This window comes from Meles meles, chromosome 2, assembly GCF_922984935.1.
Source record: "Meles meles chromosome 2, mMelMel3.1 paternal haplotype, whole genome shotgun sequence".
Classification (NCBI taxonomy): Eukaryota; Metazoa; Chordata; class Mammalia; order Carnivora; family Mustelidae; genus Meles; species Meles meles.
The window spans coordinates 60,617,798-60,642,484 of NC_060067.1; positions in this window are offsets into that span (position 1 = coordinate 60,617,798).

Sequence of the window (24,687 nt, forward strand, 5' to 3'; positions counted from 1 at the left end):
CTTGCCGTGTTTTCCTCCTCCCTCTGCCTCCCAGCCCACCCTGATGCTTCCCCATGTGACCCGCCCCCCCCCATGCCATGGCCTGCCCCCTCCCCTTTGGATCTGTTACTATGACAGATTCTCTTTTCAATGGCAGTTGTCTCCATATCTGTTGGCCTGGTCATACCTGAATAATAATGAAATTTACATTTTAAGATGATGAAGTGAAAGGGAAAGGAAGAGAGAGAGAGAAAAAAAAAATAAGAGTCAAGGACTGGGGTTCCAGCCCCAATTCTTTTGACTCCTTTCCTGCGACATCTTGGACAAGCCTCCTAATTTCTCTGGACCTCAGTTTTCTTGTCCTTAAAATGAGGTGGCTGATGTCTCCAGACAAACCCTGGAATTTCTTCAGATGTTCAAATTCTAGTTTATTTCTTTAGAATGTGATAGGCTATTTTTTTCATATAGATTTCCAAATGATGTGATTTCTTCATTAGGCACTTGCTGAGTACCTGCTATTTGATGAGCACTGACCTAGGTTCTAGAGGTCCAAAGATGGTTAAGAAAAATTTCTGTCTCTCTCAAGGTCTGCTATGCCTCAAAGGCAGCAGAACACTCTCAAGTTAAAAGATTAAACACCAGCTGAGAAATATAGAATTAATGTTAGGTATATAGACCAGATATGATGACAAGATTTCCCCCCACCTCCAACTAGGTCCCTTTTCCATTGTTTATGTGCAGACATTCATAAACTACAGAGCCAAACAAGAGGTCATGTGTCCCCAGAGGTTTTCATATTTCTAAGCTTCTATTTGATCTTAGAAGTTTCTTAATTATTGCTTTTTTCTGAGTTGACATATTCATCACTCAAGCACTCCAGATTCCTTGGGGAAATGCTTCTCATCCCCTAGTACCTTTCTCCACCCCATCACATCCACAAAGTGTCGTATGCTCTGTCAATGTTGTGGGCGAGGACATTTTGGGGGGATTTCTGGTTCCCGTTTTGTTGGCCAGAAGAGAAAAAATTCCATTCTGAATTCCACTCCAGAGTTTCCATCCATTACATGCCCCTCCTCCTGATTCTTTTTCCTTTATCTTCTCTGCCCCCACCCCTCCCCGGCCAACTGGTGTTAGCCACAGTTAAAACTTTCTGTTGCTCTCTCACTGGGACTTTCCTGTTCCCTCTTTTCAAGTATACTTTCTTACGCTGTAAGTAGGGATAATATTTTCAAAAAATATTAAAACAAGATATTTTTTCCTTTCCCATAAACTAAGTTGCCTAGCAATTCCATCTGGGTAATGAATCAATGCCATTCATTGCCTGGGGGAGATTGTGGCTACCAACTAGAACAAAGAATTCATTGCTTGATTTTTCAGTTTCATACTAGATTTTTTAAAAGTACATAGAGAGATAGTAGGCCTGTCAGCTTATTTCTCATGGAAAGAGAAGAGGTTTTGTTTCTTTTTTCTTTGAATTTTCCAAATTTCCATTTATTTATTAAAAAAAAAACCAACAAGCTGGAGTAGCTGAGTTTATTTGCCCTTAGCCATTGTGTAGAGATGACAAGGAGGAATATGTAAGTTTGTTTCAAATAGGAAGGGAACACCTCTGCTGATGTGATGGGGAAAAGTCAGGCAGCCAGAAAGAAGATGCCTGCTTGCCAAGAGTAATCTGGAGTCTCCATTCTCTGGATCTCCGCTCACATTGTGGACCATGCTGGACTTATCAGTGATAGGTTGAGGCAGAAGCTGAAAGGGGGGAGAGCTTGCTTCCAAAATTCTGGAAGGAGAATGCTTGAGTGTCCACCATACAGAAAAGGTGACTGGGGTGGAGCAACAGTGGGGGTCAGCAGAAGCCGGATAGGGAATTCTCAAGGACAGTTTTAATTCTTTTCAAAGACTGCAAGTGACATGGAAGGAATCTACAATTTCCAAGGTGACCCTGTGTGGGACAAAGAAGGTACTCTGTAAACAACCTGCAGGAGGGACAAACCCAAGGAACCCAGCCAGCTGGACAAGGCAGTGGTGTCAGAGGGTCCACCTTTTTAGCAAGAGCAGAGATAGAGAGCCCAGCATCAAGGAAAGGTGGCTGAGCTTCCAGGGGCACTCACCCCAGAGGAGCAGCAGTCCTTCCTCTTTAGAAACACTGAAGGCAGAGGCCAGGCATTAAATTTTGTAATGACCTCAAACCAGGAGATAAGAACTTTAAACCAGAGGCTAGCAGGAGCCAGCAAAGAGGGATAATGCACAACTCAGACACCCTTCTCTCTTGCTTTCATATTTTTACAGAGTTTCTTCTGGCATCCAGCTAGATGGAGAGGTGGAAAACAGAAGAACTATGGGGGAGAAGCATTAAAATCTGAGCATTTATCTTGAGGAGTTCAAGTTTACCTACAGGACACTTATCTTATGTTCATTAGTTGGCTATCTTAATACACAAATACTTTAAACTAATCTTGTATTTAGTAAGAGGGTCTGAAAAAGCACATGAACATACACATCTATACATCTAATTGTAATGAGGCCCCATGGTCCAAGGTCATCATTCTACTGGCACAAAGGCCATAAGCATGACTTGTTCTGTGTTACAGGGCTAGTTTATCATGAGGCAGGACTAAATTTAGGGCCCGAGGAAGTCAGGGGGGCCTGGAAATCTTTCCATGACACTGGCCCTTGGAAATATTGTACATGTTCATTTTGGTTATGGCAGGCATGCTATCATTCTTAAAAGATTTCATGAGTTCCTAGAATGTCTTTTTTTCTTACAGTGTTTTAAAATGTTTCCCCCTGTTTTAGTCTTTTAGGTCAAGTATCATATGGTCTCACTTATTTGTGGAGCATAACAAATAACATGGAGGACATGGGGAGATGGAGAGGAGAGGGAGTTGAGGGAAACTGGAAGGGGACATAGATAAATGAAAACATTGTAGTATCACAGTGCTTTTCAAAGTGTGGTCACCAGACCGTAGCATTGGCATCCCCTGGGAATATGTCAGAAATTAATTTCTCAGGTCCCATCCCAGGCCTACTGAATCAGTAAAGAGGGAGGGAGAGAGTGGATGAGTGGGGTAAGGGGCAGAGGGAGAAGCAGACTTCCTACTGAACACAGAGCCCTATGTGGGACTTGATCCCAGCCTCCTGAGATCATGACTTGAGCTTAAGGTAACTGCTCAACTGACTGAGCCACCCAGGTGTCCCCAAAAGTCTGTGTTTTAACAAGCCTTCCAGGTGTTTCTGATGCATAAAGTTTGAAAATCCATGATATTATCATACCGTAATTAGCCACAGATCCAGAAGTTTATCTATCACTTCTTATAAAGGCTCAGATATAAAATTCATGTACATACTTTTAAAATAGAGGTGTGGCTGCTTCTAAATTCAGTACACAAAAGAGCCTTTCTGTTTCTATCCATTTCCTCAAAACTCAGTAGAAACCATTAAAAAAGGTAAAACATGGGGAGATGGAGAAGAGAAGGGAGTTGGGAGAAATTGGAGGGGGAGACTCACCATGAGAGACTGTGGACTCTGAGGAACTAATTGAGGGTTTTGGAGGGAAGGGGGGTGGGAGGTTGGGTGAGCCTGGTAGTGGATTGTGGAGGGCACGTATTACATGGAGCACTGGGTATGATGCATAAACAAAGAACTTGGACCACCGAAAAGAAATTAAAAAAAAAAAAAAGGAGGGCATGTATTGCATGGAGCATTGGGTGTTACACATAAACAATGAATCTTGGAACACTACATCGAGTTGAGGGAAGTTATAAGGGGAGATGAACCATGAGAGACTATGGACTCTGAAAAACAACCTGAGGGTTTTGAAGGGGCGGGGGGTGGGAGGTTGGGGGAACCAGGTGGTGGGTAATAGGGAGGGCACGTATTGCATGGAGCACTGGGTGTGGTGCAAAAACAATGAATACTGTTACGCTGAAAAAAAAAAACTAATGATGTACTGTATGGTGACTAACATAACATAATAAAAATGATAAAAACAATTAAAAATAAGAAAAAAAATAAAAGCACTTTTGCAGAAGAAAAATAAAAGGTAAAACAGGGAAAAGAGAAGCAGCTTCAGTGGAAGCATATGTGCCATGTGCTGGGAAACGTGGATGGGATGGAGGGAAGTGTGGAGCTAAGACACATTTGCTCTCATACTTTATAGGCAAGACACAGATTTCCCTAGACGTAAGTGTCCAAGTCTTGGAAAACCCAGCCAGTGATCTCATAAGTGTGGTCAGCCACAGAGCTGTGGTTGGAGAATGCCTCTGACTGAGACTGATGCTGCAGCAGAACATAGAACAAAAGCCCAGGAGCTCACAGTCTAGCTGGAAGCACTAAATCAGTACTATAGAATATTAGCAAGTATTGACTTTTCCCCCTTTGGAGAGCTCAATGTGGTATCCTTGCTTTGCATTTCATCTGCAACTCCATTTGTTTATTTTTGAAATACTCTTTATTGCTTATATAAACATTTCAGACTATTATAACAATTTTTTAAATGTTTTCATTGAGGTATTTTTTGATCTGTAAAAACTGTTTGGGTATCTTGGGTTGGGTGATTTGGGGGAGTGACAGAGCTATCTTATATCTCGATGTGGTGGTAGTTACACAATTGTGTCCACATGACAAAACTCAGAGAGAGGTACTATAAAAAAGAATGAATTTTTCTGTATGTGGTAATAAGTAAGAGATATTGTGAGTGGTCACAAAAAGGACAAGATAATAGAAATAGTGGATCTAGGGGCTCCTGGGTGACTCAGTGGGTTAAGCCTCTGCTTTCAGCTCAGGTCATGATCTCAGGGTTGTGGAATCAAGCCCTGCATCGGGCTCTCTGCTCAGCTGGGAGTCTGCTTCCCCCATCTCTCTGCCTGCCTCTCTGCCTATTTGTGATCTCTCTGTCAAATAAATAAATAAAATCTTAAAAAAAAAAAAGAAATAGTGGATCTAGAAACAGTGAATGTAGGCATTTTTTTCAGGGGTTTTGCTCTAAAGATGAGCGGAGAAATGGGGCCAAAGTTTGAAAAGAAGGTACATTCAAGAAGATTTTATTTTAAAGACAGCTATGAAAGAATTTGCATATTTTATATAAAGGACAGCTATGAAAGAATTTGAAAACTGCATTGAATAATCCAGTCAAGATAGGAACCTGATGGTGTGAAAGAGAGAGGGAAGAATTGCTGGAGGGATGAACTCGAGCAGAAGAACGTGAGGTCCAGGACTCAGGAGGAGAGGGTAGCCTGAGAGAGTCCATGACAATAAATGCTGGGTTGGGCGGGTGGTGGTGGTGGTGGTGCAGGGTGTATGGACAAATTCTCTTCCAGCTGCTTTTATTTTCTCAAGGAATCAGCAAGCTAGAGAAGGAGGGAGGAATTTGTTGGGGTTTGGAGGAGAAAGAAGAAACGACACAGTTATCTTGGAAGGTAGGAGATAGATGGCAGGAAACTATGCTAGGATCCCCAGGGAATTGGACTAGGTATTACATGTGTTCAGGGAACATGGTTCTATGATTTTCTCTAGCCACTGAAAATGGGGAGAGCTGAATATTACCAAGGCGGAGGCCTTGCCACGTGAGTCACCATCTGTTGAGACAGGCAAGAAATTGAGAACAACGTAACAGGGTGTTTGTGGTGACTGGCTTCTCCAGCTCCAGCTGTACTTGACGCTCACTAGGAACGTAATTTTGTTCTTCAAAATTCATATGCTGCAGCCCTAACCTGTCAGTGAGACCGTGTATAGAGATGGGGCCTTTGGGAGGTAATTAGTTAGATGAGGTCATGAGGGTAGGTCCCTTGGGAAGGGACTGTTGCCCTTATAAGAACAAACAGCAGAGGGCTTACCCTCTTGCCCCTAAAGGCCACATGCAGACATAGTGGGAAGGGACTGTCTGCAAGCCAGGAAAGAAGTTCACCAGCAACCAAATGCGCTACACCTTGATTGTGGACTTCTGAACCCCAAAACTATGGGAAAATCCATTTTTCAATTGTTTCAGGCACTCAGTCTATGACATTTTGCTATGGCAGCCCAAGATGACTGAGACGTCCCCTTCTATTTACCAAACTTGCCAAGTATACTCCCTCTGATGACATCTGTATTTTCTTGCCCCTTTGCGGAGAACACTTTCTAATTCACTTACTGGCATCTTCTTTGTGTGTGCATCCCAGTGTTAGGTTTTTAGCTGGGTTTCTCCTAGTGTCCCACTTAAAATTTCAGGGTCTCTCTACTCAGTACCCCTGCATTTGTTATCTTGCTTCCCTGCTTTATTTTTCTCGTAGCATGTAAACTTTCTCATGTTCTGGATACCTTAGTCATTGAATTTTTATTATCAATTTCTTCCCCATTCTATCGTAAGCTTCATGAAGGCAGGGGTTTTTGTCTTTAGCTTGCTGCTGTGTCTATAATATCTCCAACAGTGCTTGGTGTGTCACAGGCGCTCAGTAAATATTTGTTGAGCCGGTGAATGAAGACAGGACATTTTTACTATTTGACATTATGTCTGAATTAGAAATCAACATTCAAACATTCCACCTTGTAGTTGATGCCTCTGCTGAATCTTGCTTTCTCTTCTTGGGTCCTGGAGCACCCCTTGTCTCTATGGCTCCAGTGTCAAAGTTGTGATTTGGGAACCAGCCCACCTAACTTCTTCAGGCTGTATATTACAACAGTATAATATGTGGTTCCTGTCCGGAGTGCTCATTAGAGAGAGTATCCAGGGTTCAGTTGATTCCAATTCCATTTTCATCTGTGGTTCTTTCTTGCAATTCCAAACCTGAGGTTGACTTTGGAACATCGTCTTTCTTGAGTTCCCACAATATTTGCTCTAGACTAATGAAAAAAATGAATGATCATAAATATAATTACTCTGAAGGCCTGAGGATATTTTTGGTACCCTTGGAAGGAAGATGGGTTTGAAAGAAAAGCAATTGACGGCTGAGGACTTCAGGTGTTTTTCTTTGTCAGAACTTATGGGTACCAGAAATAAATAGTGTTTCTCACACCCCTTTATGTTCTGAATAAATGGAGAAATAAAAAAATAAGAATATGACATTAATGATAGGCCAAAATATCACTTTATTTGTTGGTAAGAGTAGAGCTATAGCTCAGTGTGAGCACCACAGAAGCCTGCACCTCAGACAAGCTAGACATTACCACACTGTTACCACAGTGGACAGAACTGGTCTCCACCTGTCCTGCAGGAGTGGGACTCCCTGGTGACAGCAGAGGCCACTGGCACCCCACAGTCAGTCTACTCCAAAGAGGAAAATATGGAGGACCATGACTACACTTAGGGAGCTCCATGGCATTATTTTTCCAGAGGAAGGGACATTCCCCCAAATTTCCTGTTCATGGAATTGTTTTGTCATGAAGTTTTGTGGAACTCATGAAGCAAGGAAGTCACTTGGAGAAATGCTGATATGAGTAAATAAAGTGCCCCTCATCTCGAATATTCCATGAGATATCACAAGCTCGATAGATTCCTCTCATTGGTAAACATCATCAAACCGCTGTAATGTGCTGGGCACATCGGGCATTGGAATAGGAGAGAGGAAGACACACAGACAATCCTGGCTTTCAAAGAATCTGTAATTAAGTGAGTGGGATGGATATACAAACTCTCAAGACCTTTCATGGATGTAGTTAGAAGAGATATTCCAATGTGGGGTGACGGATGCCTCTTTTCTTTAGGTCATAGTCTAGATGACTTGAACAAGGAAGAGAAACATTTTTTCAGTTTGTTTGTTGGTATGATTTTGACTCCTTTTTTTTTTAAAGATTTATTTATTTATTTTAGAGAGAGAAAGAGAGAGAGAGCACAAGTGGGGAAGCAGAGGGTGAGGGAGGGAGCATCTGACGCAGGCTCCACACTGAGCACGTGTGAAGCTGGGTGCGGGGCTCAATCTCATGCCCCTGAGATCACGACCTGAGCCAAACCAGGAGTCTGTTGCCTCACTGACTGTGCCACCCAGGTGCCCCTGGTAGGATCTTGACTCTTAAAACGGAAAGTGAGATCAGAAAAAACAAAACAAAAAAAAATGCAAAAAACAAACAAAAAATTCCCCACAATTATTTAACTGTACAAGAGGTTGAATTTTACTAATCTGAGATTTTTTTTTGAAGATTTTATTTATTTATTTGATAGACGGAGATCACAAGTAGGCAGAGAGGCAGGCTGAAAGTGAGAGAGTGGAAGAAGCAGGCTCCCCGCCGAGCAGAGATCCTGATGTGGGGCTCGATCCCAGGTCCCTGAGATCATGACCTGAGCTGAAGGAAGAGGCTTAACCCACTGAGCCACACAGGCAACCCTAATTTGAGATTTTTTAACAGACAAAAAAGATGTATTACATGGAAACACCAAGTCACACATGGGCCCAAACTTTTGCAACCTGTGGGCACAAGTAAGGTGAGCAAACAAAGGGATCTTAATTCAAACCTCAGCGTCACTAATATCTGGCTATGTGACTTTGGACAAATCACTTAACTTCTGCCAAAACTTTGCCTTCCTGTCTGTAAGATGATGGTCATTACAACAGGAGTCTTCTTGCCTTCCAGCTTCCTGAAGGGCAGGTAAGAGGAGGGATGTGAAATCCAAGTTCAAACTGTAATATGTTAACATGACTACATTATTACACACTTAAGAAGTTTCCTAGGCCTGTGGGGGAAGTGTCTAAGCCTTATTTCATATCCTTGATTCTGAGTTTTAATACAATCTGGAAATAGACAGATAGTAGTTATCTCAATCATGTTTTGTTTTCTCTCCAAAGTTTTGGGGTAAGGCCTATGATTTTTAATGTGATGCTTTTAATGATTGGATTATTTAAGAAGCATAGAGAAGATCACACTAAAATCCTAAAAGAAAAATATTTCCTTTATACCCAATTTTGTAAATTCAACTTTTCCTTAAATGCGTCAAGACTAAAAAACAACCCACGGACAACTAAAAAAAGGCTTCTGGAAGGAAAGATATTTTACCTGAAATATCAGTGTGAAGAGATTTTTATAGCTGGTTTAAAACCCCCTTAAATTAGGGGGTTGTAATGGAAAGTCTGACAGGCTCAAATAAGGCAGTTCAAAATATATTCTTAACACTTAACACATACTGTACATGAAATGTATTTTTAACATGCTATATGTTTATTACAGATTAAATACTTAAAAATGGAAAAACAGCCCAAATGTTTCTTAAATATTTGCTTAATATAGTCAGAACACATTGAGAATTGTAACTGTGAAGAGTACACTTTAAGTGTTTAACTAACATCAGATGCAATAAAATGTTTCATTTGAAATGTTAAGCAGGCGATAAAAATGTCATGTGAGACAGCAGATTACAGTTTCACCAAATTTTCTCTAATTAAGCTGAAACTATGGAGAGACACTTGCCTGGCTGCAAGTCCTGAACTTGTGGATATCATGGTCAGATTTGTTACTTGATCCATTTTCCCTCCAAGAGGACTGTTTAAGAACTTCTGAAACAGATGCCCAAACATCTTGAAAGAGAAGCAGGATGTTGTCTCCTCTTGTAAGCCATCCCTGACTGTTTTCAGGAGGGTTTGAGCACACTTTTCTGCACCTTATGTGCCAATGAGCATTCTATGGTAACACATGCTAACTCTATTGCTCCTGCTTGTGTGATTTTGCACAAGCTACTTAACCTCTCTGTGCCTTTGTTTTTCTTTTATAAAATGGAGACGATTGTAGGACTGACTTCACTGGGTTTTGAGGATGGGCTATAATGTGCAGTGAGTTTAGAACAGGTCCCAGGCACAAAGTGGGAGTTCACCACTTAACATTTACTCTTTGTTCTAAAATTTACAATCTGTTTTGACTATAGTAAGCAAATAGTTAAGAAAAACTTAGAGCTACCCACCCCCCTATTTTCAAGTACTAAATTTGCAATAAACATGTTAAAATATTTTCCATGTATAGTACATGTTAATTTTTTTTAAAACAATAAATGGTTTTGGGAATATCTGTTTAAAAGCACAGCTAATCTCCCCACTGGTCTCTTATTTTCATCATATTTTCTGCCTATTTCTCTTGGTGCTATGTTTTAGGGCTCAGTATTTGTGACTGAATAAACAATAAATAAATGAACATATGTAGACACCCCACTAAATACATGTTTGCCTAATCCATCTGATTAGGCCCCCCCCACATTTCTAGAACTTCAGAGATTCCTGATTAAATATCATTAATGAGATAAACCACTTCTAAGTTGCGAAGGATTGTGTTTGAACTGAAAAAAAAGCAATTAATGGGTTCATAAATTAATGTCTCAAGCAAGGCAAACAGAAATGAGTTTTGGCAACTACTGCAGATATTGTGAAAATACTTGCTAGTTCTGTGCCTCTGGCTAGTTACATAAACTCAATGAGTTTATTTCTTATCTGCACAATGAGAATAATAAAATAAGTACTTTACGGGCTAAACGAGTTAACATGTAGAAAGTACTTAGAACAGTGCCTCCACATAGCAAGTGTTCAATAAATGTAAGTTAATGTTATTGTATTATAATAAGTAAAATATTACTTACACTTACTATAATATCTTAAACACATTACTAGCTAGTGCTGTTACTATAATTTAGCATACTGAAGACATTCTATTCTGTTTTTGCTCTGGTATTTTTTCATTCTTGTTTTCATTTCTATTTTTGTCTAGAAGCTCCTGGAAGGAGACAGATTGTGTACATTAGTTCCACTGAAACTCCCAGAATCCCTCTCCACAATTCCAACAGGCAAGATGGTCTGTTTCGCCTGTTTCTACCTTGCAGACAACTATTGCTACCAATCGAGGCTGGAATCTGCTCTAAGTAACAACAGACATTTACTGAGCAGCCAGAATGGCAACTTCTTAGGTTGAAAAAACCTTCTTAAGATAACTGGTCAGAATTCACCCTCCTCTTTTTTGAAAGAAAATATTGGTGGCTAAAAAAAGAAAAATGAAAATTAACAAGTAATTGAGTCCAGCTGGCTCTGCTGCCAACAAAAGTCTGTCTTTTAGAGTCAGTGTGGCTCAGAGCACTTGGAAATTAATGGTGTGGAATTAGTTTGAAGTTATGGCAATTTTGCACATAAGTGCTTTTAACACTAATCTTGAATTTGGAGATCCTTGGCATTGCCTCTGACCTCATCCTTTTATCTCTGCATCTCTAATGGACTCATTCCTTTATTTAGAAAATTTTCAGGATTTACCCTCATTTTTTATAAATTATCACATTTTATGATTGAATCCTTTCTTTTCTCAAATTTCTGTGTTGTTGCATAACTTTAAGAAGACTTTCTGTGCCTTTATTTCTTTATCCTAAACATATGAGTTATTTCTAGAACTGTGGGCAAAAAGTCAATTTGTGAAATCCAGCTAATAATTCCTCCAACTAGACTGCTTTTAAGACAAGTGCAAGGAAGGCAATGAGCTTATTGAATTTTAGGCACTTTACTTAATATACACTTGGCAAAACTAATGAAGGGCCTTTGGGAACTATGGAACATAGATGTGTGTCACAGATTTAAAAAAAAAATAACAGCTTTATAGAGATATAATCACATGCCATAAAATTCACCCCTTTAAAGCATACAATACAGTGGTTTTTAGTCTATTCATGGAGTTGTGCAATCATGATTGTCAAAGAAACCCTATGTCCATTACTACTCACTCCCCATTTGCCTCTCTCCTAGCTCTTGGCAACCACGAATCTATTTTCCATCTCTATGGGTTTGCCTATTCTGGATATTTCACGTAAATTAAATCACAGAATATGCAGCCTTTTGTGTCTGGCTTCCCTTACTTAGCTTATGCTAAGTGTGGCATGTATCAGTAGTTCAGTGCTTTTTATTGCTGAGTAATATTCTGTTTTATGGGTACACTGCATTTTGTTTATCCATTCATCAATTGATGAGCATTCAGATTGTTCCTAGTTGTTTAGGCTATCGTGAGCAGTGCAATAAACATGAGTGCGTGTTTTTTCTGCAGACTTATGTTTTAATTTCTCTTGGGTAAATACCTAGGAGTAGAATTTCTGAATCGTATATGAGAGACTGAATATACAAATGGAAAACGTCCGGATCATATAGAAAGACAGTGTTCAGACCCATAACCTGTAGCAACCTGCCCAGAAATCCATCTCCTTATCTACAATAAAGAGCTCAGAAAGCCAGCCTGCTGGAAGTCAGGCTTGTGGGAAGCCAGATTACTTTGTTTAATAATACTCCAAGATGCTAAATAATAACTTCTAGAACAATTGGCTGTAACAAATTGTTAGGACTTGATTAGTGACTGATAGCTTCCCTAATCTCTGTTTGGCTTCCAAATAGGACCAATCAGAGAAAGCCAAATATGTGCCCCTAGTCATTGACATGGGGTGCCTCAATATCAATATTTTCCAACAAGGGTGAATCTGCAGCCTTCTTTTTTCCCCACTGTGAAGCTTTCCCACCTGCCTCTAAGTTTCTGCCTAAGTGTATAAGTAGTGGTGGCTGACTCCAGGGCTAAGCAAACTTTGAATAAATAGTTTCTGCTTTTCGCATTTGGTTGACCTTCATTCATTTCTACATATGTTAACTTTGTGTTTAACGCAAATTGCCAATCTGTTTTCCAAAGTGGATCCCATGTCACAGATTATAATTCTCTTTCATCTTATTGTTGGTGCAAACCAGAGACAATAGGGAAAAATTGCAGAGCTGACTGCTGGAGCAGATTATCTCATTGTAACATTGTTTCACTAACTTGGGAGATGACAGAAAAGAAAGGACTAACTTTAAAAAGGTGAGCCATTTGCTTTGGGGAGTCAGGGTTGGATCTTTGAGAAGCTTCAGGTAGAGATGTTGAGGAGTTAGTCAGTCTTGGGGTTCAGGAAAATGGTTCAGTCTCGAGAGAGTCACTATCTTCTGCTTCTTCCATAACCTTTCCTTTTGCCTCTCACATCTCTTCGAGATTTTTCCTCATTGAGGTTATTTCTTCAATTGAGTTTCCTCATCAGTATAACTTCCTTTTGATACATTAAGAAATGCAATGCCTTCTTTTTCTCTTAATAACTGAGTACTGGCACAATGATTTGCCAGTTTTGGTGGGAAAGGTCTCAGGAACAGAACGATAAACCAGAGAGATGTGGTGGCCCTGTGAAAGTCAGAAGATACCAGTAGTAGACTTTTCTAGAAAAATCTCATTGCCTCCTTTTTAAAAATTTGTGACTTTTCATGTGTTTACAGCTGCTAAGAGTTAACATCATGACACATATTTCAAAACTCTCTCCACAGTTAAGCCTCGTAATTCTGAGATGTAGGTATTTTTGGCCCCACTTTATAATACAGATTTTGATCCTTTTGTGCTTACTGATAAGTCCCAAGTGATTAGAACACTGTCTGGCACATAGTAGGTGCTCAAACAATTCTTGTTGAAAGAGGACACAGGCTTTTTTATTTGCCTACATCAGACAGTAGCTCTGAGGTAATGGAGTTCGGATCCAGCCTTTGATTCCAAAGCCTGTGTGTGTTGCTCTGGCCCACACTGTCTCCCGTGCCCTGTCACTCTAATGAGGAGAAGATGCCAGGTTAGTTTCCCAAGCTGGTGTTCCAGTGACAGCAGGTGACTCATCTATGTCTTCCTAGATGTTTTGCTCTAATAAATTGAGAACTGCTGAGTGCTCAAAGATCATTTTCTTTCCTTTGGGACGTGTCAGCTTTTCATATGCTAAGGCACATTATGAATCACCAAGGGGAACAAGTAGTACGTTGGTCTATAGAGTCCTCTGACACCTCCATCATTGTGTGTGTATGTGTGTGTGTGGGGGGGGGCATGTATTAAAAATCTCCTAGGAATGAAGTTTTAGAGTACATGGTCTCAATTTCTTGTGTTCTTTTGATTGGCTACATCTAGCCCTATAATTGGTTGACTTGAATTGTGGTAAAAGAACAAATTAAGGTTAAATCTTATTATAGAAAATACAGTTAGAAAAATATTACTATAACAAAGATATTTTAAAGACCTGGCCATAGGCCTAGAGTAATAGGGGCTTGCTGATTTCTTTAAAGTTATATATGCTGCTACAAATAATTTAGTACAATAAATGCTTCTCTCCTGCCCTATTTTTACAATAGATGGGGAAAAAGTGGCACCTTGCTGTGTGGTATTTACCCTCCTAAGGAAGATTTATTGAAGGTTCCCAAGCACCACAGAACCCCATGGGGGACACCAGGTGGGCTGACACAGGATTCCCCCCTCCAGGTATTTATAATTTGTTGGGGAGTGATGAGAAAGTACACAGGATCATAGAATTAGTAGCAGAGCAGGGAATGAAGTTCCCTGTGTACCAGACGCATGATAAAAAATTTAAAAAGCCATTTAAGACAACTTGAAAAACAAGCTAAGATTGTTTGGGTTTGAAGTCCACACAGACTAGGTTACAGGCTTCCTGGGAGCAGCACTGGCATTGTTGTTCAGCCCCTCAGTGTTCTGCCTGGGATCTGGCAGAGAGTGGGAGGGAGGGAGCCATTACTACATGCATCCTCTACCCCCAGGCTTGAACCTCTTTTTCATGGGTCCAGGGCGTCCCACCTGAAGATGTAGCCTTGGCTTCTAGGTCCTTACCTTCGACTTACCATCCTCCTCGCTGGGCGCTGAAGTTTAAGGATAAGAAAGGGTATTAGTAGTGCCATCAACCACAGCAGGCCCTCAATACTGGCTCCACACCTGTGCCACTTAGCCTCATAAACCTCTCCGTCTTCCATTGTGATGGAGATATGTGTGTGCTTGTGCACATATATAGATGTATAAAATTTATATGTGATATCAGATATATGGTATGTATCATATATAGTGAGGTATAGTACATGATATATATGGTATCACACATAAATTATATATACACATAGTGATAGTATATATATACACACGCACATCACAATGGACACATAATTTGCATATATGTAATACTTTAAAGTTTTATGGCAAAGATTACATGAGATGGTGCATGGAAAGCCCAAATCCAATGCCGGACAATGAGTGACCATTAATTCTGCTGCTAGGTCAGACCTTCAGCCTCCATACGGCTGCTGGCTTTCCCTCGACTCAGTCTCCCCTCTAGCCTGCTATTGTGGCAGAGCAGGAGCTGACACCTTGGATCACAGCCCAAGGGAAAGGAAAAGTCCCTTCTGGCTGGGTCATTCTGACAAGCCAGACTTGTGCCCACTCTTCCTTGCCTTCGTGTCTTTTCAGTGACCCCTCCAGGTCACAGTTTTCTGCCACGTGCAGGTTAGTGCTCTCAAATAATGGCAGTAAGGATTATTTTTGGTCGCTCTAGGCTAATAACATTTCAACTCGTAGGAATCCCAGAAAAAGAATGTGGTTCTCGGTTTCCAGTCATCTGCATTGATCCCCTACAAATACTCTAATTGGCCCAACTTGGGTCCTGCCAGACCAATCACCATTCCCACTTTGACCAGTCATGGCTGTGCCACGTCTAGCTGGAAAGGTAACATCACAAGACTGATAGTTACATCAGAATCACACAGTGCAGGGACAAGACAATTCCCTAAAGAAAAAAAAAGCCAGACTCCCCCCACCCACTCCCAAAAAAGGGCAGGTATCCACAATATGGACACCACTAGCTTCTGCACTAAACTGAACTTTAAAGTCTGATTCCTGGTGATGAGAATGTCCTGAATCCCATAACAGTTAGCTGTGCTCTTTGGACTTGGACCTGCCTGGATGGCCTCCCAGTTTTGCATGTGTGTTTTCTGGGAAGAGGCTCCTCCACAGCTTTTATTAGATCCTTGCATGCCCAGGACCCAGGATGATTCATAGACACTGACCTATAGAATAGATCTCCAGATGAATCTATAAATACTGTGTGCCAAGTTTATTCCTAGGCACTGAGGATGCAACGCTGCCGAAGAAAACACCTAAGAGGATCTCTGTGTGGTGGAATTTTCCCTACCTGTGGGGCCCCTGGCTGACATCTGACCAGCAGGAGACTTGAAGAGGAAGCTGGCTTTAGGGAAGCAGAAGGGAATTTGCCTCAAAGTTAGAAAGTCCAATGGGAGTTTGTGGGTAAAGAAGAGATTTGGTGAAACAAATCAAGGGGTGGGTTTGGGTAGGGGGGAGAATCCACTTGATATTGGATGGAGGGGCAGGCAAATTGCAGTCTTACTGTGGGAAGGCTGGAATGACATACAAAGGGCTCATAGATCACAGGATTTCAGAAGGTCCCTAACCATCACACAGAAGAAGAAATCAAGGTACAAAAGGTGAACTGACTTACTCTTGGATCCACACCAGAATTCCTTCTGCTCTAAGATGCTACACTGAGATGTCCTAGCAAAAGCCCACTGTTCTTTGCTTCTACTTGTATCCACCATCCGTCTGTGTGACCAGTATCAGAAAATAGGTGGATTCAGTAGAAACAAATGAGCTGGGAGTGAAGAGTGTAGATGTCACTACAAAGCTGACCAGGAAACTAAGGACTCAGTGAGGCTGGACCACCATCTCCTGGCTTCTCCTGCAGTTCCCCCACCCCCACACTTCATCTGGCAAACCTCCCCTGGACTCCTCCCATTAAGCAGGACCCTCTCTAGACACATTTCCTCCAGGGTCCTCTGAGGGAGTCAGAAAGGAACAGCATGCACTTTTGATAGTCCTGGTCTTGTTCCAAATGAGAACGGCTGCTGTAGAGAAATGCAGATGCCTCCTGCCTATTTGTGCCAAAAAAGTACGCCCCCACCTACAAAATTACAGAATTATTAGTTCTTGAAAATGCACTGCTTCTACCCCTTCCATTGAAATTCAATCCAATGCAATTAAAACATCGTGGCAGCCTCCAGGAGGGCACAGATGCCCTGGAAAATGATTTTGGGGGTGTTTTCCCTGGCTGTGAATAGTCCGTCAATGTGGAGGCGACCACACACGTGCTTAAAAATGAAAACAGTCCTGATGGTAATGGAGCAATTCAATAATACTAACTTGCATTTCGAGATCCACTTTGTTTTAAGGTTAATTTTGGTTGGGTTGATCATGAGCAGATATAACTTGGACTCTGTCTCTGCTCTAAGCACTTTCTCTTTGCTCACTCCCCCGATTCCTTTTCTCCTCTGTTTCTCTCTTGTTCCTTAAGGTCTGTGTGCTGGTGACTCACAAGGAACCCACTCTGATGGCAGAATAAGTGATGCTGTAAAGATTCTCCATCCAGGCAGTGCTTCCAAGGGGCTGTTGATCAGGCTGGTGACCCTCCAGTGGTGTCCATAGCAAGTCCTGTTAGGCCAAGGCTATATATGATTAACAGACTGACCTCACTGACCACAGAGCAGAGTGCCATTCCTTAGGTTGGGATTCTGAGGCCCCCATACTGGCCCTCACCAATTATACCTCTTATGTCCCACCACTCCAGCCAAGCTTGGCCTTTTCCTCCTTTATGCTGGATTCCAAACCCAAGTGACATCTTGGTTTCCTCTCTATCCGTTAAGACGTTTCCCATTGACCATGGCCCAGTGCATTCTCTGTGTTCTCCTCCTGGGGTCCTTTCTGACATTTATGTAACTGCTTGCCACTTATTACCCACTGCTCCAAACCACTGGGTTTGTTTTACTAATGATATTTAGCAAATAGCTTGTTCAATAAGCAAACTAACTAGTAATAATGCATAGAAGTCACTAATGCCAGAGAGGCACACAATTCAGGGATCAGTTACTATTGTACTCTATTACTCCTTTTATGACAAAAGCTGCTATCACTGCCCCTGATATTGCCACTGCTAACAGCAAACCCTTGAACCAGTTTGTGTAGTTCAACATACTTAAATCCCACTTTGAATTTCTGGATTTCCATGTGATAACATGTTGTGCTTTGGTTTTTCTGTACTGTTAGTTGATTCAGTCATGTAATAATTTCTTCATTTTATTTTTTATTTTTATTTTTATTATTTTTAAGATTTATTTGTTTATTGGGGAAGGTAGGTCAGAGGGAAAGGCAGAGAGAGAGAGAGAGACTCTTAAGCAAACTGTGCGCTGTGTATGAAAACCAACTCAAGGCTCAATGATCTAACCACCCTGAGATCATGACCTGAGCCAAAATCAAGAGTCAGACGCCCAATGGATTTAACCACCCAGGGATCCCATTTCTTCATTTTATTTTATTGCAGGTTTTCCTCCTGTTTTATCCACTTCCCTCTACATTGTGTTTTGGTGATCTAGACCCAGTCATATCAGAAACTTGGTATAATTTTGGATTTCATTCAATGATGAGACCTTCAATCTTCTCACTACCTGATGTTACAAATCTCTGAGTATTTGTATTGGCATTTCTTTTCCAGAAGTTATTTCTGTCCCTTGTCTGCTGGCAAAGTTCTGCTAGTCCTTCAAGAGAGCTAAAACATCTGGCCAATTATTCCTTTCATTCCAGAAGAATATCTACTTGACATTATATGCACTTTTTATATGGCACTGTCTGAAACCCCAAGAGTAGTGGAAATATTGTATATTGTTGCACTCTCTGTACCACAAATAAATTGACATGGAGTTACACATGTACTAGTTAGGATACATCAGGATATGCTGAGTAACAAATAACCCAAAGTCAGTGAATTAACACAACAATTTATTTCTTAGCTTTGCTAATGTGACATAAATGACAACAGGAGGTGCTTCTTCACACAATCACTTAGGGCTGTAGGATGAAGGAGGCTTGAGCATCTCCTAGTTGTATGATCTGGAGTTCAGAATCTCTTCAGTGCTATGTTAGTAGAATAAAGAAATGCCACATTTATGTGTAGCCCCTTCATGGTCCCATTCTGGGCACAATACATGTAACTTTCACTTATGTTTCATTGGTCATAACCAATGGCTTTAGATCATGGCTACACCTAACTGTGCAGGGAGGAACATACAAGGAGAAGACTAAATATTGGGTGAGTATTACTGTTTCTGCTACAGAAAGCCATAAATATTTATTGAATGTATGAAGGGGTAACTGGGGCCCAATGGAAAGAGCTCTCTCTGCACCCACAGAGAGACCAAGCTAAACAGTACAGACTTGGAAAAGCCACTCGGTCTCCTGAGTCTCAGCTTCTTTTTCTGAGAAGTGTGGAATGCAGACCTTACTCTCAGTTTTGTTTTGACCATAAGAAATGATTTATGCAAAGCCATTAGTGGAAGCACTGATATATAATAAAATGACTGTGGCTTATTCCTTGTGTCAGTTATTCTCAATCACCTTGCCTTTATACACCTTCCCCTTTCTCCCTCCAAGAGCTGCTCCATCCAAGTTAATTTGCTTTCTGCCTCTGGTTGGGAAGCATATAGAAGAGATAGGAGAGAAAGAGAAGATCAGGGGTAGTCATTTATTTCTCTTCCTCTGTCCCTAATTCAAGATGTGCTCACAGTGTCAGACAACCCCTTTTCAGGGTTCTGATCTCAACTGGATTCACTCCAGTAGTGCTGTTTCCTCTCTTGCCTTTCTTTTCTTTTTAAAGATTTTTATTTATTTACTTTAGAGACAGAGAGAGAGAAAGAGAGAGCCGGAGTCAGGGTGGATCAGAGGGAGAAGCAAGCTCCCCACTGAGTAGGAAGCATGACGTGGGGTTTGATCCCAGGATGCTGAGATTATGACCTGATTTGAAGGTAGACACTTAACTGACTTAGCCACCCAGGCACCCCCTCTCTTGTCTTTTTTTTTAAATTTACTTTTTTTTTTCATCATGTTGAACATTAGTTTTTGATGTAGTGTTCAATGATTGACTAATTGTGTATAACACCCAGTGTTCATCACAACATGTGCCCTCCTCAATACCCACCACTTGGTTGCCCTACCCTCCACCCTTCTCCCCTCTGTAGCCCACTGTTCATTTCCCAGAGTCCAGAGCCTCTCATGGTTTGTCTCACTCTCTGATTTCCTCCCTTACCTTTTTAAGCCCATGTGTGGTTGCAACTTCCCGCTGTTGCTACTTTCTGGATGCCTCAACAAACCATGTGGCATTTTAAGCTCTGAACACCCCCCTGAAAATGGTCTCTTCTTTAAAGTCTACTCACAAATCCTACTGAACATGCTGTCTACTTCCTGCCCTGATCCTGGCTCTACTTTAACTGTCTAGACTCCGTATTCCTTGGGGACATGAGCTGTGATTCATTTTTCCTCCTCATTCTCAAACACAGCACAGTGTTTGAGGTAGAGGACATATTCAATTTTTAAAGAAGCTATTAAATATTAAATTAATAGATTGTACTATTAGCTAATATTCACTGAATGCTTCCTATGTCCCAGGCACTCTATGGCATTACAATTTCAGTCATCTGTGAGGTAGGTACTATCCCTGCCCTCAGGATTTCATATGATGATATTGAAGACCAGGGAGGTTAAGCTACCTGTCATCTAGTTAGAAAGTGGTGGATCTGAGACTTGAAACCCAAATGCCTGATTATGTGTTTCCTGTTCATAGCTGCTATCCCAAATAAGTTGGTACCTGCTAAAGAGAGGCTCTAGGCTTCCAGGATCTTGTGGATAGACAGCACAAAGGCTTCCATTGACAATCATTCAGAAAGTATGGAAAATAAGGCCACCTTTATTCCTTGTGGGGTTCTAGGTCTATGGTTTAATTGGAGTACAAATGAAATTTCAGTGAAATCGCTGGATAAGTTTGCCTAAGGCTTTTCCTTTGCCTTATCCAAGGTGCTGCCTGGTTAATGAGGCTATTGAGAGAAGGTAAGGCCCTAAGTTTGTGGGTGGGATTTGGAGTTATGGGCAACAGCCCATAAAGAACTTCTGTGTCTGCAACTTCCATGGGTCGGGGCTGAGAGTAGAGGGTGGTCATTTCAGCCAATATGGGAGAGCAAATGAGAGGATAACTACCTGCATGGTTTAGGAATGGAGATGCACCTTGGAGCATGAGAAAATGCTTTGAGACCCTGCTTTGAGAGTCTGCTTCCCCATGTCAACCTTACATGTACCTGCCTGCTCCCTAAACACATGAATAGTGAGACCTATCAATACAAATAAACTACCAAGTCATCTCACTAGAGGATCAATCATTCATTCAACAAATGTGTAATGAATGCCCACCTTGTGTCACATGTCATAGGGCACTAGAGAGACTTCAGTAAACAGTATACCTCAATACTCCACATTTTAATAGAGCCAGCAAATGATCATGAAAGACACGTGAATTTGATCTTGGGTCAGCAGATGATATTGATAAGGGACACAGGAAAGTAAGACAGGGAACAGGGAATTGAGTCAGAGCACAGGGAGAGAGTGCACAAGGAGGGTTGGTCAGGGCATATAATGAGCAAGTGACATTGAAATGATTTGACTTGGTGAGAGCATGAAACATGGGGTATCTGATAAAAGGAGGGGAAGGAAGTCCAATTGTAGAGGTGCCGAGGCCTGAGCTTACCTAGGGTGTTTGGGGATCACCAAGGAGTCCAGTTTGACTGAGCAGAGTGCCCAAGGTTGAGAGAAGTAGCTAGTGAGGTAGGAGAAGGGCACACTTCATCAGACATTCAAAAAGCTTCAGCTTTTATTGGTATTGGGTTGGGAAGCTGTTGGAGGCTGGGTAGCAGAGGCATAGATGATTTGGCTTGGTGTGAACAGTTTCTGGTTGTGTCATTGAGTATAGAGTGTGGGGAGCAAGGGTGAAGATGGGGGAAGTGTTAAACTTTGAGTTTGCATTCATCCCATTGCACCATGAAGGTAGATTCAGCAAGGGTGGAGGAGGTGCAGGTGGTATGAGGAGGTGGATTCTAGGAAGATATCTCTCAGAGCAGAATAAATTTCCTTGCATTGTCTTAGAGCTCTGTCCCTAGCCCTGTTCTCACTAATATTTATATCCGCAGTAGGAAATCTGCTAAGCACAAAGTCTGGCGAAACCAGCATGGAGGATATGGCCTAAATTGGAAGGTTGGGTGGCAGAACAGGGATCCAGGATTAGTAAGACAAATGGGAGCAGTGGGCTTGAGGTAACTTAGTCAGCAGCAAATGGCTGGCTTCCCCAAATCAACCATATAGATAAATAAACCATATCATCACATCACATCAGCACTCTTCAGGATCTCAATTGCTATAAATTTGTTATGTATGATGTGGCTCTTTAAAAAGTTGATTGCTTTATCATTAAAGCAATGATAAATTGCTTTTATAAATTTATCATTATCAATTTTCCCTTACTAAGTACTAAGTACTTAGTAAGTACTAAGGGAAAGAGGGGTAACAGCTTGATTCTTCTCTATTCTAATTGAATCACATGCTACATATTGGCATCATTCCATATTCTCAAAAGGCAAGCTGAACAGAATTAAGACAAAAGTGAACAGAATAATTATGAAAAGCGTAATGCAGCATAAGAAATTATCCAAGATTTAGAGATATCATGTCTGAAAAAGAAGAATTTTATAAGGTGAGAGGTAATAAACAGTTTTAAGTAATTGATGCTCAACCTAATGAATAGAGAATACTTAGATTTTCCTAAGAGATTCCAGTGTAAACTTATTGGCAGGAGCCCCAGATGAATATATTTCAATTTTATGTAAAAAATGTCCAACATCCAGAATTATTCAAAGATGAAACGTTTTGAATCAAAAAGTCATGAGTTCTCTATTCCTGGAGGTATTCAAGCAGAGGCAAATAGACTGTTAGACTTGATATTCTTTGAGAAACCTTCCAGTCCAGGGATCTCAGTCATCTGGGATTCTGGATTTGCTGGAGCCACAGCTCTTGTATCTTAATTCTTGAGCTGGATTATAAACTCTGTAAAGACAGTGCACATTATTCATCTTTGTTTTCCTCAGAACACCCAGAACAATGTTTTCCTTATTTTCAATTTTAAAAGAATTCTTGGAAAAAGAACAAGCATATGGTTTATGAAATTCTTATAGACTTGGTTTCAACACTATTTTAGACCAGCCCTAGACTCGTAGTATTTGTGTAGGAGTAGTAGCTAGGAATATACTACTTCTATTTTTGGCTGATGCATATCAGGAAGGGAAAAAAGGGTTCATTTTCAATTTTAATCTTGTAATTGATTTTTTCTCAGCCTTTACTTGCTTTCCTTTTGACCACAGAAGGATAGAAGGTGTGCCCAAGCAGAGAGTCAGATAAACTGATGTGCAAGTGCAAGGATGTGGTGGTCTCATGGAGGCCTGCAGGGGTTGGGAAGCCAGAAACATCCTCCAGCTGCAGTACTTAGGACCCGCAGAGGGACAGAGTTGCATGGCACACATCAAAAGCCCAATCATAAGATACATGGGAATAAACCTAACCAAAGAGGTAAAGGATCTGTACTCAAGGAAATATAGACCACTCATGGAAGAAATTGAAGAAGACACAAAAAGATGAAAGACCATTCCATGCTCATGGATCAGAAGAATAAACATTGTTAAAATGTCTATACTGCCTAAAGCAATCTATACATTCAATTCCATTCTGATTAAAATTCCAGCAGCATTTTTCAAAGAGCTGGAACAAACAATCTAAAATTTGTATGGAATCAGAAGAGACCCAAATTGCTTTTTTTTTTAAAAGATTTTATTTATTTATTTGACAGACAGAGATCACAAGTAGGCAGAGGGGCAGGCAGAGAGAGAGAGAAGAGGAAGCAGGCTCCCTGCTAAGCAGAAATCCCAAGGCAGGCTTCGATCCCAGGACCCTGGGATCATGACCTGAGCTGAAGGCTGAGGCTTTAACCCACTGAGCCACCCAGGCGCCCCTAGACCCAAAATTGCTAAGAAAATGTTGAAAAAGAAAAACAAAACTGGGGGCATCACGTTGCCTGATTTCAAGCTTTATGACAAAGCTGTGATCACCAAGACAGCATGGTACTGGCACAAAGGCAGACACAAAGAACAGTGGAACAGAGTAGAAAGTCCAGATATGGACCCTCATCTCAAATAATCTTTGACAAAGCAGGAAATAATATACAGTGGAAAAAAGACATTCTCTTCAATAAATGGTGCTGGGAAAATTGGACAGCTATGTGTAGAAGACTGAAACTTGACCATTCTCTTACCCCATACAAAAAGATAAACTTGAAATGTATAAAAGACTTCAACATGAGACAGGAATCTATCAAAATCCTAGAGGAGAACATAGGCAGTAACATTTTTGACATTGGCCACAGCAACTTCTTTCAGGATATGTCTCCAAAGGCAAAGGAAACAAAAGTGAAAATGAACATTTGGGACTTTATCAAGATCAAGAGTTTCTGCACAGCAAAGGAAATGGTCAAAAAAACAAAGACACAACCCATGGAATGGGAGAAGATATTGGCAAATGACAGTACAGACAAAGGGCTGATATGCAAGATCCATAAAGAACTCCTCAAACTCAACACACACAAAAGAGAATCACCTCAAAAAGTGGGCAGACACTTCTCCAAACATGAACATGAACAGACACTTCTCCAAAGACGTAAAAATGGCTAACATACACATGATAAAATGTTCATCATCACTAGCCATCAGAGAGATTCAAATCAAAACCACATTGAGATATCACCTTACAGCAGTTAGAATGGCAAAAATTAACAAGACAGTAAACAACATGTGTTGGAGATGGTGTGGAGAAAGGGGAACCCTCTTACACTGTTGGTGGGAATGCAAGTTGGTGGAGACACTTTGGAAAACAGTGTGGAGATTCCTTAAGAAATTAAAACTGAGCTTCCCTATGACCCTGCAATTGCACTACTGGGGATTTACCCCAAAGATACAGATGTAGTGAAAAGAAGGGCTACCTGTACCC